General features: G+C 37.9%; 1 long non-coding RNA gene across 3 annotated transcripts in view; it reads left to right on the plus strand.

The window, feature by feature from the left end:
- The window catches only part of LOC141428850 (uncharacterized), a 20156-nt gene extending 7288 nt beyond the window's left edge, over nucleotides 1-12868 (plus strand). The window contains exons 1-7 of one of the 3 annotated variants that reach the window (XR_012451476.1): nucleotides 1664-1724; nucleotides 2961-3129; nucleotides 6273-6376; nucleotides 8523-8593; nucleotides 10170-10329; nucleotides 11662-11771; nucleotides 12741-12868. This is a non-coding gene — a long non-coding RNA (uncharacterized lncRNA). Of the gene's footprint in view, nucleotides 1-1663; nucleotides 1725-2960; nucleotides 3130-6272; nucleotides 6377-8522; nucleotides 8594-10169; nucleotides 10330-11661; nucleotides 11772-12740 lie in introns of those variants that run through there. The other 2 variants (XR_012451474.1, XR_012451475.1) reach the window with 2 other exon arrangements.
- Nucleotides 12869-15038: the final 2170 nt, after the last annotated feature.

The raw sequence follows: 15038 nt of genomic DNA on the forward strand, positions 1-15038 counted from the left end.
CTGCAAGCCCGCGGCAGCCCCTTAGCATCCTAATGCCGTACATTGTACTCGTACTCGAAGGACGCTGATGAAGATTGTTTTTTTGGAATCTTTTTGTATTTTTATTTCAAATATTTTGTTACTTTTACGGTCATCCCGTAAAACCTATATCGAAAATACAAACTGAAATATTTTCCGTAGGAACCCTTTCTTTTGCGTATTCTAGGCGCTCTTGGCCGGTTTTTATATGACAATCTTAAAAAAAAAAAAATGACTATCTTTTGATTGCATTGACTTAAGTTTGATTTTTTTCACAGCTTTTAGGGACCGTAGACCTGAGTATATGGTTTTCATTTAAACTCCACACCTCCACGCGTTCTCGATATAAAGGGTCGTGACAGACAGACTAACGGACGGACAACAGAGTGATTCTATTGGGTTTCGTTTTTTCCCTTTGAGGTACGGATCCATAAAAACACATAGTTTCGTCATGCCTGTCATTCTGTCTGTCTGTGTCCATGAATCATAGGCATTTTAGTCGATAACTTTATGGGCTATTTTTTATATTGTATTTCTTCTGCAGTTAAAAAATTATGATTATACGTTATGCCTATTCAATTTATTATAAGTGCCAACAAACCGTTTTCATCAAAATTCTTGTATAAACACCCACTCGATCGAATCAATAACACATATATCTATAATTCGTGTCTTTTAACTAGATGTTTAATCACTTTTTTTCACCAATATTCACTTTTTGTTGTTTCTTTAAAAAATTATGGCTCTGTCCATCGGAGGACAATTTTGCCAGTGTCGGCCAGTGTCTAGTAGTTTTTGCCGTTGTACGGTAAAAAAATTCTAGAAAACGAAATATGAGACGTAATGGTGGATGAATGATGACAGCGCGACTCCTAACCTAATGCACCAATATTCACTTGATTTCAATATTTATTTTTCATTTGAATAATCTTTTTCAAAATCTGACGTTATTTTTGATTGAAACATGTGTATAGTCTGTAGTAGCATAGACTAGCGTAGAGATGGTGGAAAATTTGACATTTAAAAAATCGATTAATGCGCGGATGAATAAGCGATTTTTATTTACTTTCCTTAAAATTAAAAAAAATAGTTACTGCTTTTATAATTGAATAAACAGTCTTTGGAATTAAATCAAGTATTGTAAATAATAAAATAGACAAAAATACGTTGATCTATTAAATAAATAATCGATTTACAGAACAGATTAATTATTGTGCAATAGGTTCTAGGTTTTCACATCACTAAATGTTCTGTTGGGGTTCTGGCGTCTTTGTTTACGCTTTCATAAATTGGATCGGAATACAATATATTAAATATAAATATATTTTTTTATTTGACTGGATGGCAAACGAGCAAGTGGGTCTCCGGATGGTAAGAGATCACCACCGCCCATCGACACCTGCAACAAACACCAGGGGATTGCAGATGCGTTGCCAACCTTGAGGCCTAAGATGGATACCTCAAGTGCCAGTAATTTCACCGGCTGTGTTACTCTCCACGCTGAAACACAACAGTGCAAGCACTGCTATTTCAAGGCAGGATTAGCGAGCAAGATGGTGGTAGCAATCCGGGCGGACCTTGCAAGGTCCTACATTGCATATTCTCTCGTTAATAATTAGTTCTTGTATTTTTAGGGGAATTTACAAATTATATTCAATATTGCTTTAATGGTACAAAATGTACTCGCAATGGTGTCAATAATAAAGGTAATTTTATGATATGTTTTTATTTTATATACTTAACTTTTTTTAAAGAAAAACAGATTTATATTGTCAAGTTGAAGATTTTGTACCTATTCCAAGCTTTTATACATGCAGCGTTAATATTAGTATTTCAAAAGACTCGAGGCTTTTTTAACTATATAATTTTTAAGACTTCAACTTAATTTCTTCCATCTACAACTTTACTGGCTGCAGTAAGGTCAAAAATTGTGTGTTTCGCTCGTCTGTGAAGCTGTTTAGTATCTCGTGTCTTGAAGCTCTCGGTTTCGCTCAGAATTCTTTTTTCGAATCTCTCGCTTTGCTCCTAGTTCAATATTAGAATCCTTCACTGGCTCGAATGAGTCAGAAAGGAGATATCGTCAAAAAACTGCTATAAGATGCCATTTTTCCAACATGGCAGCGCGAGCGGCAAAGACAAAAAGTGACAAAGTTGAAATTCAAAAAGAACGTATCAAAATCTTTAAAATTACCAATTTTCAAAACTCCTGGAAAACTTTCCAGGGCTCAGGCTCGTTCTGTCTGTTTTCTAAAATGTCTGCTTCTCAAAATGGCCTTCTTCCAACAAACGTCTTTTTCCTATAATGTCCGCTTATTATGATGTCTAATTCCCACAATGTATGTTTCCTACAATATCCACTATTTGTGTTCTACAAATCCGTTTCCTAAAATGTCCGCTTCTCTATACCATATAAATGATATAAATTGTATACCTAATGTCATGATCATGAATTGATGGGTTTGATTTAATTAAAAGTTTATACTTATTATTCTTTTTTAGAGCATTTAAATAATTTGAAGTTGGTCATAATTGTTAGAATTATTTAGGTGTAGCAGATGGAAGTTATTGAATGGATCCTAGGAATACTATTTATATGAGAAGCGGACATTATATAAAGCAGTCATATTAGAAAACTGTCAATACTGGAACCAGACATCTTAGGAAGCTGACAAATGTGAGAAGCAGACTTTACAGGAAACAGACATAGGTATAAGAAGTAGATATCACAAGAAACTGACAGATGTGAGAAATAGACATTTCAGGAAACAGACAATTATAAGAAGTTGACATCGTAGGAAACTGACAATGTGGGAAAAAGGCTATTTTGAGAAGCAGACATTTTAGAAAACAGATAGAACGAGCCTGAGCCGCCCCTTTTTTGTAACCAAATGACTACATTATACTTAAGTAAAAAGAATGATTTGTGTTTCTTTTCGTTTCAGGAAACAAACATAAAATATTTTCAAGATTTAAAAAAAAACCTTTATTTTCAAATAACAATTGCATCCTTGTTTATTCTATGTTTACTTTTGACTTTAATCAAGCAATATATGAAAGAAGAAAACTACCCGATAGGAGGCTTATTCACTGTAATTGCTATATTTTTAATATGTGAGTATATTACGTTATAACTAAACTTGTACGTACACCAAAATAACCTAGATCAAAACGAATTGTTTCTGATTCGTCGGATTCCTGTTTCGTTGCATTCCAGATTCGTCGTATTCTTGTTTCGTCGGAATTATCTATATATAATTAAATCTATCATGCATTAAACCAGTGTTTATCAGGAAGAAAGATTCGTTTTAAATATTAAATACAAAAGTAGTTACGCTAATTGCAGTTTCATTTGATATTGACAATCTGACGAATCAGGAATCTGACGAAACAGAAATCCGACGAAACAGGATTATGACGAATCAGGAAAAAATCATCAAACGTACTGAAATAGTAGATAGGTAATGTAAAAAAAAATTAAACCGCCGAAAAAACTGAAAAGCATAAAATTCACCTTTTTTGTTTAACGTTAATCTAGGTACCAGTTTGAAGTCGGTGCCTCAGCACGAGCTAGGAGGAGTGGACCTATAGTCGTCTACCTGATGGGCTTCTATCACTCCTCCTGGCTCATGCTGAGGCACCGATTTCAAACTGGTACCTACCTATAATATTTTTAACCTATGATGAGATCTGTGACGTTTCGAGTTTGACAGTTATAGATATGTACCATTTATCGAGTGAACTATCGATTTATCTAAGAGTTATTACTGCCTATTTTTGGAGAAGTTGTATTATATTTAAAAAAATAATATTTTTCCAGTTTTCCGCCCGCCGGCCCACCGTTTTCTCGTTCTCACTCGAAATAATACCTCAAACGAATTACAAACTCCCGTCTGGGAGTTCAAAACAGTCTTTTTAGACCGTTTCGACATTTTGCCAAAAAATAACAACAAACTTAACGAAAAACAGTAACAAAAGTCAACAACAATAATAACAGAAATTAACAATAGCAAAATACTATACAAAGAAAATGCAACAGAATCGCAACTCGTATACAAGGCAGACGCACTCGTACTGACAGTGGGATACTGACAAGCACTGGCCACTAGAGGCACAAGATGGCTGCGGCCGCTTTCCAAATAGAGGCGTTTATAAAATCTTGCAAGTTTTGTTTAATAATTAAAAATATCTTAGTGTTTCCTGTTATGGAATCATGAACCGCGGCTATTGCCGATAATGTTGTGTGACGTCACTACTCTATTCCGTTTCACACATTAAGTCATTTAAAAAAATACATATTTTTCTGTCGTATTCGATGGAGTCTATTTAATGGACACTGATATTGCTATATATTTTTAAAAACAAGTTTTACATTTTTTTGATTATTTTGCTTCAAAATGGAAATCATTTTTAAAAAATATTTTGCGAACATAGTATGCGTAATTCGGAAAATTTTCAAGTGTCACAGAACTCATCATAGGTTTTTTGCTTTCAATTTTTTCGGCGGTTTAATTTTTTTGTTAAGAAATTTTTATTTTATACTTTTTAAGATTGATTTTTGTTTTGTATCGGGAAATGCACACAAATCATTCATGAATGCTTCGCAAAGCTCGTGGTTAATCTCAAATTAAATTCCACACATTAATTTTAATAACTTGGCGGTGCGATAACGAGTTTGAACCCCCGATGCTCTGCTTGAGAGGCCATAGGTCCAACCATTAGGCCATCATGGCCCCCAGATCAGAGTATTCACTATTGATTTCAACTGAGCTGGGAAAAAAGGTCTTTGACAGACGGACAGATAGATGGATAACAAAATGTTATTGTTGGAGTTCCGTTTCCGTGAACCCAAAAAACGAGAAAAGAAATGCTGGCAGCCGGGAATCAAACCCGGGTCTTCACCATTCCGAAGCGCGTGCTGTACCCCTTCCCCACCTCACAGCTTTTACGAGTATTGCCAGCCAAATTTTCCAATAATGTTTTCGAGGCAGTACTATTTTTATATTTTTCTAATTATTTGTCGCCCAGCGCCATATTCTGTGTAACATGCTAGTCTGTACGGCAGACTTTATTCATGGACCACCATGGAACCTTTTCAAAGGAAAAGTCATTAAGATTTTCCTTGTGAATTAATGCGATGGCACTATGACGTTTACTGTGAAACGGTTCCATGGTGGCCAATGAATTAAACTCCTTGACCGTACGATGAAGCCACATATTTATACAAGGTGTTAATTAAATAACTGAAAACCAGGAAGTAGTTTTCCTCAGGATCGAGAGTAGTAGAATCGGTGCCACCATGTTTTTAATCAGTTTGTTTGTGTCTGTGTTTTTAAATCCCTTTTTATTGTGCCCAGTCTAAATGTTACGAATACCTACGCCAATTAAATATTTTATCTACATGCATATCATAACTTCCCTATTATATGTTCAGAAACGACTATCAAATGGCCTTTATTAAGAAACCTGGTATCTGCGGGTGCATCTTAATGTTCACATTAAAGTACAGTGCATCTTAATGTTTACATTAAAGTATCGGCATTAAAGTACAGTGCATCTAAATAGGAGTTCCGTGAAACGGAGCTCCGTGGACCCTGTCACGTGATAGTTCATTCATAGGATATTCGACACTCTGTACTTCGATATTTATATCTTTCGATACAACATATCTGAACATATTATAGAAAACTTATGATATGCATGTAGATAAAGTTATGTATGCGGCTATACATAATTAGGCTCGTTTCATAAAACCACACTCGTGCTTTAATGCCTCTCATTATGCACCAGCCACATAAATAACTATTAGGTAGGTTGCATGTACATACTAGTTAGATAATTTAATACTAGCCTAGCCATTTTGCTGTTAGTTTGATTTTCTTCTAAAAACGACGAAATGCAACTTATAATTATATCACCAATTCCGAGTGTAGAGTTGGAAATTAAGTAGAATCACTAAGGGTTTTTTTTAAATAGTGAAGGCATTCGAACGACAATTCGGGGCATACGCGATACAAAACGCTTGCGTTCGAAAAACGTGGCGTTTTTACCGATACAAACGTAAGGATTATGTGTAGGTAATTAAAACGTGACGGTTTCTGTGCATTTGCTGAGCGTTCGACTTGCGTTTGTATTGATACAAACGAGCGCAAAAAAAACATCGTGTGTAAGGGCCCTAAGAGCTTAACGGAGACAGTAGTGAAACAAGTGCAAAGATTTTTTATTTGGTTAGAATAATATTTTTTTTTCTTTGGCAGTATTTAACACATACCTCGTCTTGATTGCTTGTAATTACGCCGATGGACTAGGTGCTTAAGCACCCATCACAAAGTGCCTCCCCTGCTTCGTTTTCCGATCAATCGTAAGTTTTATTAAGTAAGTTCATATTTTTACACTTGACTGTACATCATGCTTATGCATCTTGGAAAAACATCATCCCAGCCTATATACGTCCCACTGCTGGGCACAGGCCTCCTCTCAGAACAAGAGGGCTTGGGCCATAGTTCCCACGCGGGCCCAGTGCGGATTGGGAACTTCACACACACCATTGAATTGCTTCGCAGGTTTGTGCAGGTTTCCTCCCGATGTTTTCCTTCACCGCAAAGCTCGTGGTAAATTTCAAATGTAATTCCGCACATGAATTTCGAAAAACTCAGAGGTGCGAGCCGGGGTTTGAACCCACGACCCTCTGCTAGAGAGGCGATAGGTCAAACCACTAGGCCACCATGGCTTTATGGAAAAACATAATATAGAGTAAAAACTTATTTTTAGTACACCTTCCTTGTCTATGTTGCTGTCATAAATTGTATTAAAAAATATACTGACATAATTCTGCCACTTAACATTATGAGTAGAACACGTTAACTACAATTTATTTTTGACTCCAATGCTTGACCCGGAGTAAGCGGCTAATTGGATGAACATTTTGCAAAAATTGTAGTGTTTTTATATACAGATAATGCCAGAAGCATGTATTCATACAAAGGCTTTTCTCGGAAAATTAAGTCTAGCAACGGGCTGTATTTTTGCAGCAGTATGGTGCACATTGCAGTCAATTGCTTTTATAGCTTTTAATGTTATGAAAGATGTTTCTGACTTTGTGCGTAAGTATGCTGTAGCTCGGAAGTCTTCGGTAGCGTAAGGCGTACCTAAAGACGCCACGGCATAGCGCAGAAGTCTTCGGTAGCGTAAGGCATACCTGAAGACGCAACTCTCGGCTACCTACAGTTTCGGCATCCTTCGGATACACATCGTTTTTCTTCCTCATCAGCAAGAATAGCAATGAGCACTAGGTCCCAATTCATTCTGAATACGAGTGTTCGCTTGCAACATTATCACTGTTCTAAATTTAAGCTGCTGTTGGTGCAGGCTGTTGCGGTGCATTCCTAAGCAGACTTCAGCATCCCTGAGAACTCCTCGACATTCCTAAGCAGACTTCGGCATCCCTAAGCAGACTTCGGCATCCCTGAAAACTCCTCGGCATTCCTAAGCTGACCTCGGCATCCCTGAGAACTCCTCGGCATTCCTAAGCTGACCTCGGCATCCCTGAGAACTCCTCGGCATTCCTAAGCTGACCTCAGCATCCCTGAGAACTCCTCGGCATTCCTAAGCTGACCTCGGCATCCCTGAGAACTCCTCGGCATTCCTAAGCTGACCTCAGCATCCCTGAGAACTCCTCGGCATTCCTAAGCTGACCTCGGCATCCCTGAGAACTCCTCGGCATTCCTAAGCTGACCTCGGCATCCCTGAGAATTCCTCGGCATTCCTAATCATACCTCGGCACGCCTGAGAACTCCTCGACAATTATGCCGATAATTATTTGTTATTATTTTTATTAATGATTAGTTTGTAAATGATTAATATTTGATTATGATTAACTAACATAATATTATAAGTCAACCTTGTTAATAACAATTTATGGATTTAATTGTCTGAAATAAATGTTTTTCTCTTATGCCGTCAGTGTGCGTCTGCGCGTAGGTATGCCGAAGGATTCCTTGCCATGCCGTGCCGATAGTGGGCGCTGGGCCTTAGGCTGCGTTTCAACCACAGATGTGAGAGGATGTGTTGCGAGGAATGCGTTTTTCATGAACCTTAAGCTACATTCACATTTATCTGTCGTGTTGTGTCGTGACGCATCAAAAGCAGTTTTTGAAAACTTACAATTTGGCGCCAAAAATCTGCCATTTTTATTTTTCATGAATTTCATGTACCCAGTGTCAAGACGAATCCAATGACGTATCATTTAACAAAATCGGTTCAGCCGTTGAGTAGTTACGAGAGGACATAGAAATAGACATACATATACACGCAGTCGGGTAAAAAGTAGCTTAAGTGTTATTTTATTTCAGACGTTCAGCTGTCTACATACCAATTTCATCCAAATTCCACACACACACACACACACACACATACACTTTTTCACAAACTTTTGTATTTATAATAATATATTAGCAGGATTTAAGTTTTATGCAAAACTGATTAAAATTAGTTTCTTTTTTTTTCAGAAGATTTGATAATTTTGTTTAACGTTTTATTCATTCTGGTGTATTGTTTCGTGATATACTGTATCATAAAGGTAAATAAGATTAAACTACCTACCTATTTGTAATTAACATTTTATATTATAAACATTATAAACTCGAAACTCGAAGTTCGTATCGTATCGTCCCTCTCGCTCTCGTATTCAATAGTATAAGTGTCAGAGGGACCGCACGACACGAACTTCGAGTTTCGTAGTAGCCCTTGGCGAGCAACGAGAAGTGAGTGCGTAGTCCCTATTAGTTTTAGCGCTGGCCTGGGCCTTTAAGGGGTATCAGATTGATCACTCGAATGAATGTTCTTTCAAAATATGGTAAATGCTTAGTTTAGTTTTTCTTTCATTCCACATTGACACGGCTTAGCTCTGGAATGACGTAAAAAAGAACATTCATCCGTAGTTTCTTGCGTAGTTTATTGCGTCGAATGAAGTAGTGCGTCTTGGAATAGGTGAGTTTAGTTTGTGATCATTAAAAATGAAGGAGTTAAGAAACTAAAGAAACCTCTAAGTTAAAATCGCTAATTAGGTAGGTGTTTTAAGTGTCTTATGCTTTATCGATAGTAGACTTATATTGTAGCTCACTCCTGTAGATAGGTTTTATTTTTCACTTTGCGTTTTTTTTGTAAAAATAAATTGAAACTTTGTTTCGGCAAACCACACGTTTCGTGGGATCAATAGGTTTTTGTGTCTTGGTCTGTTTGATTAAAAAAAAAGAGGTCGGACTGACAGCTGTCAAATGTCGCCATACGTATGTACGTACGTGTGTGTAGGTGGTCTTTACGTACGTCGTTGTACGGCAATCTACCGTAAGGTAAATAATCTACCGTTTTCACAGAAAAATAAAAAAGTATGAAATCGCCGGCCGGTCTGCCATAAAAAATGCTTATGAAGAAATAAACAACTCTAGTGGTCAGGTCTAGAACTCTGTAAATAGCTAACTTGAAGTTGAAGAGTCGGGATCCATTCAAGTCTTGTCCAGCTCAAAAATTCTTCATCATCCCAGCTTATATACGTCCCACTGCTGGACACAGGCCTCCTCTCAGAACAAGAGAGCTTGGGCCATAGTTCCCACGCGGGCCCAGTGTGGATTGGGAACTTCGCACGCACCATTGAATCGCTTCGCAGGTTGTGCAGGTTTCCTCACGATGTTTTCCTTCACCGCAAAGCTCGTGGTAAATTACAAATGTGATTCCGCGCATGTATTTCGAAAAACTCAGAGGTGCGAGCCGGGGTTCGAGCCCACGACCCTCTGCTTGAGAGGCGATAAGTCAAACCACTAGGCCACCATGGCTATTCAAAAATTCTTAGTACCTACTTAATGGGTCCCGACTGTTGAAATTTAAGTTAACTGCTTAACAAATTTTAGACCACTAGACTTGTTTTCTTCTTTATTTTTTAACCCTTAATAGGACACCGGTAATATATTTACCACCAAAGAAAAATCAAAATTAATCCAAATTAGCAACATTTACAGTCCAAATCAAATGTCTTGACAAGGTTGTCAACCCTAAAGGGTGGCAGTCGGGTTTTTTGATTTTTAAAATTATTGATTTATTTTTAAATTTGATCGTGCAAGTCAGGTTCGATTTTTAACAGTTTTATTTTCTCGTTTCAGGGAATAACTGCACCACAATTAATGGATTGGTTTATCTACGTCATAATATATACAACTGTGTGTTTTCTATTAATGTTATACGTATTACTACTTATAAATGTGAACAAAAGAAACTTTAAAATGGTCCAAATATATACTATTTCAATGTTATTTGTAACATGTAAGTACCTACCATGATTTTTTGACGAAAAAAACGCCTGTTGAAAACAGTATGAGCGGCGCTAACTGCACGCGTCGCGTGCGATTTACGTGCACCCGCATCGCAGGCGCAGCCCTAGCGTCCGCTCCGGGCACCAAGGATCCACCGCTGTGCGTTGTGGGCTCGATGGGCGTGCCTACAACCCTAATATAGGCTTGTGACGACACACTTTCACGGTATAAGATTGACAATGTTTTAAAAACAGTCCCGTAATAAGTTTTTGTTAAAAATACTAATACAGGCTTTTTTTGCTGATTGTACTTGTTACCCCTGGCTAACGAAATACTCGTCAAGACGAGTCAACTAGCTCCTAGCAACTGCCAACTGTCACCTTGCCCGCCTAGCAACGAATAACAACGCCTAGCAACCAAAAAACGCTAATTACAAGCTTTTATTTAGTTTCACCTGTCCCGTTGTCTGTCTGTCTGTCTGTAGTCAAATATTGCAAGTAAAATTCGACCAACTTTCAGCAGTCGGATTGACTTAAAATTTTGCATACTTATGTAAATCACGTGACAATCCTGGTAGTCCAGCCAGGATCGTCTCCGCAGGACGGAACTCGTCAACGGTTAATAGCATCGACTTGAAATTTGGTATGCAAATGCAGTTTGGGTGACAATGCAAGTACAGTCAACAAAAAGTACAGTCAGCAGAAAAAGCTTGTATTAAAAATGATATTTTTGTGGTTAGGTTACTTTTTAATAATTTTTTTAGTATATAGTATATTAGTAGTATATAGCGGTTAAAGTAATACATAATCTGTGAAAATTTCAAGTGTCTAGCTGTTACGGCTCAAGAGATAGAGCTCTGTGACAGACGGATGGAAAAGGAAAAAAATCTAATTCACGGGCATAAGGCCTTCCACTAAGTCACCCGGGTGCACGCCGCAGGCGCACGCGAGGTGTGCTATTACATCTCATCTAATATAGCATTCGAACACGACTCACGCAGTCACTCAATTAGATGGCAATGAAACTCACGCCGCGAGGCGTGCATTCGCGCGACTTTGCGGTTTTGGGACTTCCTACGGGAATTCAGTAAAACTACCTAAATCTAAGATGTACCTGTACGAACCCGCGGGTAGTAATAACACTTTCAAGCATAGTGCGTAAGAACATTATTTTAATTTTTTTTTTCTATGGGTAAACAACATAAAACTGTAATTATTTTCGTACCAGTTTGCTTTCATTGACGGGTCTTGAAAAGAGAACTTGAATGTTGACAAATAAGGAGCAAAAGTCAAATTTAAAATTATTTCTGATCGTGAAAATTAATTATTGTTTTCTTTTGCAGTATTTAATGCATATCTTGACGTTGTCGCCTGTAGTTATGCAAGTGAAAGAGCAGTTTGAATGCAACTATCTCCTTTATAAAGCCTCTGACGCTTCTTAATCCAAAAAGGCGTAAGTTCTTCATTATTCAATGATAATATAGTACATTGTGTCTTAAGGGCGGTAAATAAGGAATTACGAACGAGAGTCTATTAAAAGCCCGAAGTCGAAGACTGAGGGCTTTAATGAGTCGATGTTCGTAATTCTAGTACCGCCCGTGCGACATACAATGTTTTTCATCACATTTGCAAGTAAAATTTTATATTTGTAAAAGAAAAAATATAATTCTTCCAAATATTGGCGATACCTTAGGCTGTGCTCTTGGCAACGTCGCCCTCTACCTCCCTCAGCATGCGCCGCAACGTGCGTGTGCATGTGGTCCATGTAGTCCTGCAGCAGCGCGCGCAGCACCATCAGTACGGGCACTGACTCATTTACCGACCTTGGGCTTCATGACAAGAAAATGTGTACGCGCAATGACTCATTTACCGACCACGGGCTTCATGACAAGCACATTAAGGTCGAGGGTTTTATTTGGGGGGGTTGCAACTAAGGTAGCCTGCATGTTACGACACTGTTTACGAGCAAGTGTGATGAAAAATTAATGATGGTAATTTTTCTTATATTTATATATTAACTAGCTGTTGCCCGCGACTCCTTCCGCGTAAAAGTATGAAAAATAGATAAGTCCTATTTTCAGACCTACCGAACATACACAATAAATTTCATAAAAATCGGTTTCGGAGTTCGGAGGAGTTTGGACAAAAACATTGTGACACGAGAATTTTATATATTAGCAGACAATATAATTATATGTACCTATGAAATAACATTTTAAATTGATCACGAGCTTTAGGTAGAAATATCGTGAGGAAACCTGTACAAACCTGCGAAGAAATTCAATGGTATTTGTGAAGCTCCCAATCCGCACTGGGTCCGCGTGGGAAATATGGCCTAAGAGAAGAGGCCTGTGCCCATCAGTGGGACGCATATAGGCTGGGATGATGAGTAGATTGATAGAAACGCATCCAATTTTTACAGGCGTAAAATTTGAATTTATTCGTGATTTTTACAGACACAAGAAGACAGAAAAAGTTCTTCAAGATACAGGAGGACAATGAATGATGCAATGTAACGTGTAAAATGTAACAAAAAATACATAAATGGAATTATACAGTACTGCGTTTTATTGGCAACTTTTTAATAAAAAAATGTGTTAATGTCACACATGTTGTTCTTTATTTCAAATGCCAAGTATCTTCGGTAAACTTATAATATAATTGTGCAATAAAACGAAATAAAGAAAATTCCAATATACTGCATACCGCTGAACCACAACGTTGATGATGTAGTTGTCGAAATCACCGATCTTATTGCACGTTAGAGCTTTTTCACATTATCCGATCCCGATACCGATATCGGGGCAAGTAAAATATATGAAATATGCACCTGTATGGATCATATTTTAATCGTATCAGCGTCCGATACCGATATCGGATCGGATAATCTGAAAACGCCCTAAGAGCCCGTTCCCACTTGTCGGGTGTATATAGGTCAGTCGTTTCTACAGAAAATCGTTGTTGGTGAATAAATTCATGCATATAAAATGTTCTGCCACGGAACATCGGATTAAAATCCAGGTCCGACATCCGACAAGTGGGAACCAGCAGCTCTAAACTATTAGATCCGACAGTTTGATTAGAAATCCGAGATTTCACTGAATTCCTGTGAGAATCTACAAAAATTAAACCGCAGATTTCATTAAAGTTGTAAAATTTCATGTCTTTATTCCTAGCTGTTGATATTTCGAAAACTTATCCCGATCGAAACATAGAAAACGTAGCCCATGTGTTATTCCAGATGTCCAGCTATCTACTTATCAAGTAGTACAGTTGCCATCAGACATTCCGAAGTGGCCAAAGTGATCAAAAATATCGATACGTGAACTCGAATACCACCTTAGTCGCTCCAAAATAACTGACGGACGGACAGTAATTAAGTATGAAAGAGTAACAAGCATACACAGGTACATAGATACATACAAACTTTCGCGTTTAGAATATTATTAGGATTAATACAGTCGCGCGTTTGTGGAACTCTCGTCCGCATCGCTGCTAAAAGTCGCAGCGTGTAGCCGACATATGGATTATTATAGAGGTATATACGGAAATGGCCGCCATTCAACGTCCGCGACATTTTAGAGGTTTGCCTTGAGAGAGTTATTTGACCAACATCAGCGCTGCCCTCCGTCACTGGCTAGGTACTTAAACTAGTTCGTTATTCATCTTATTTTTTAAACCAGAGGCCGGTGAGGCCGTATTGTATAACGTTTCTGATAGTCGCGATCACAATCAATTTGTATGCGAAAACTGTCATTTATCTTTTTTTTGTATTTTTTATTTCAATTCCATCCCGTAAAACCCATATCGAAAATACAAACTGAAATATAGACTGAGATATGTGGTGCATAGGAAAAATTGGTGTCTGTACCACTGTCCAGCGATGGTGTAGCGATATAGCACGCGGCACGGAATGCCGAGGACCTAGGTTCGATTCCCAGCGCTGGTCTTATTTTCACGTCACGTCACGTCACGTCGTGCTAAAAAGCGTCGACCGGCGTGACGTCACACAGAACTTTAACCAGCTATTATCTAAATTTTAGTTTAATTGACAAAAGAAAAAACCGGCCGAGTGCGAGTCGGACTCGCGCACGAAGGGTTCCGTATCATTATCTATACAACATTAGATATTAGCAAAAAAAAGAAAAAACAAGTTTGTTTTATGGGAGCCCCCTTCAATTTTTATTTTTAAAGTGATTATATAAACTAAAGCGTTATTAATATCAAGCAAAAAACGGCAAAACAATAACGTTTGTAGTATGGGAGCCCCCCTTAAATATTCATTTTATTATATTTTTAGTATTTGTTGCTATAGCGGCCACAGTAATACAAAATCTGTGAACATTTCAAGTGTTTGACTATTACGACTCAAGAGATAGAGCCCTGTGACAGACGGACGGACAGACAGACAGACAGACAGCGGAGTCTCAGTAATAGGGTTCCGTTGGCACCCTTTGGGTACGGAACCCTAAAAATACGTGTCCAATATTTTTACAAGCTTTTCTTTAACTTGCCCTGTTAATTTATTTGTTTGGGTCAAATCTTTGAAGCTAAATTTGACACACTTTCAGCGGTCCGATTAACTTGAAATTTGGCATACTTATGTAAATCTCCACCACGAGCCATCCACGAGCTTAACGGTGAAAAAAAACATCGTGAGGATACCTGCACACATCTGTGACGTAATTAATTCAATGGTATGTGTGAAGTTCCCAATCCG

The sequence above is a fragment of the Choristoneura fumiferana genome, chromosome 6 (genome assembly GCF_025370935.1).
Source record: "Choristoneura fumiferana chromosome 6, NRCan_CFum_1, whole genome shotgun sequence".
Classification (NCBI taxonomy): domain Eukaryota; kingdom Metazoa; phylum Arthropoda; class Insecta; order Lepidoptera; family Tortricidae; genus Choristoneura; species Choristoneura fumiferana.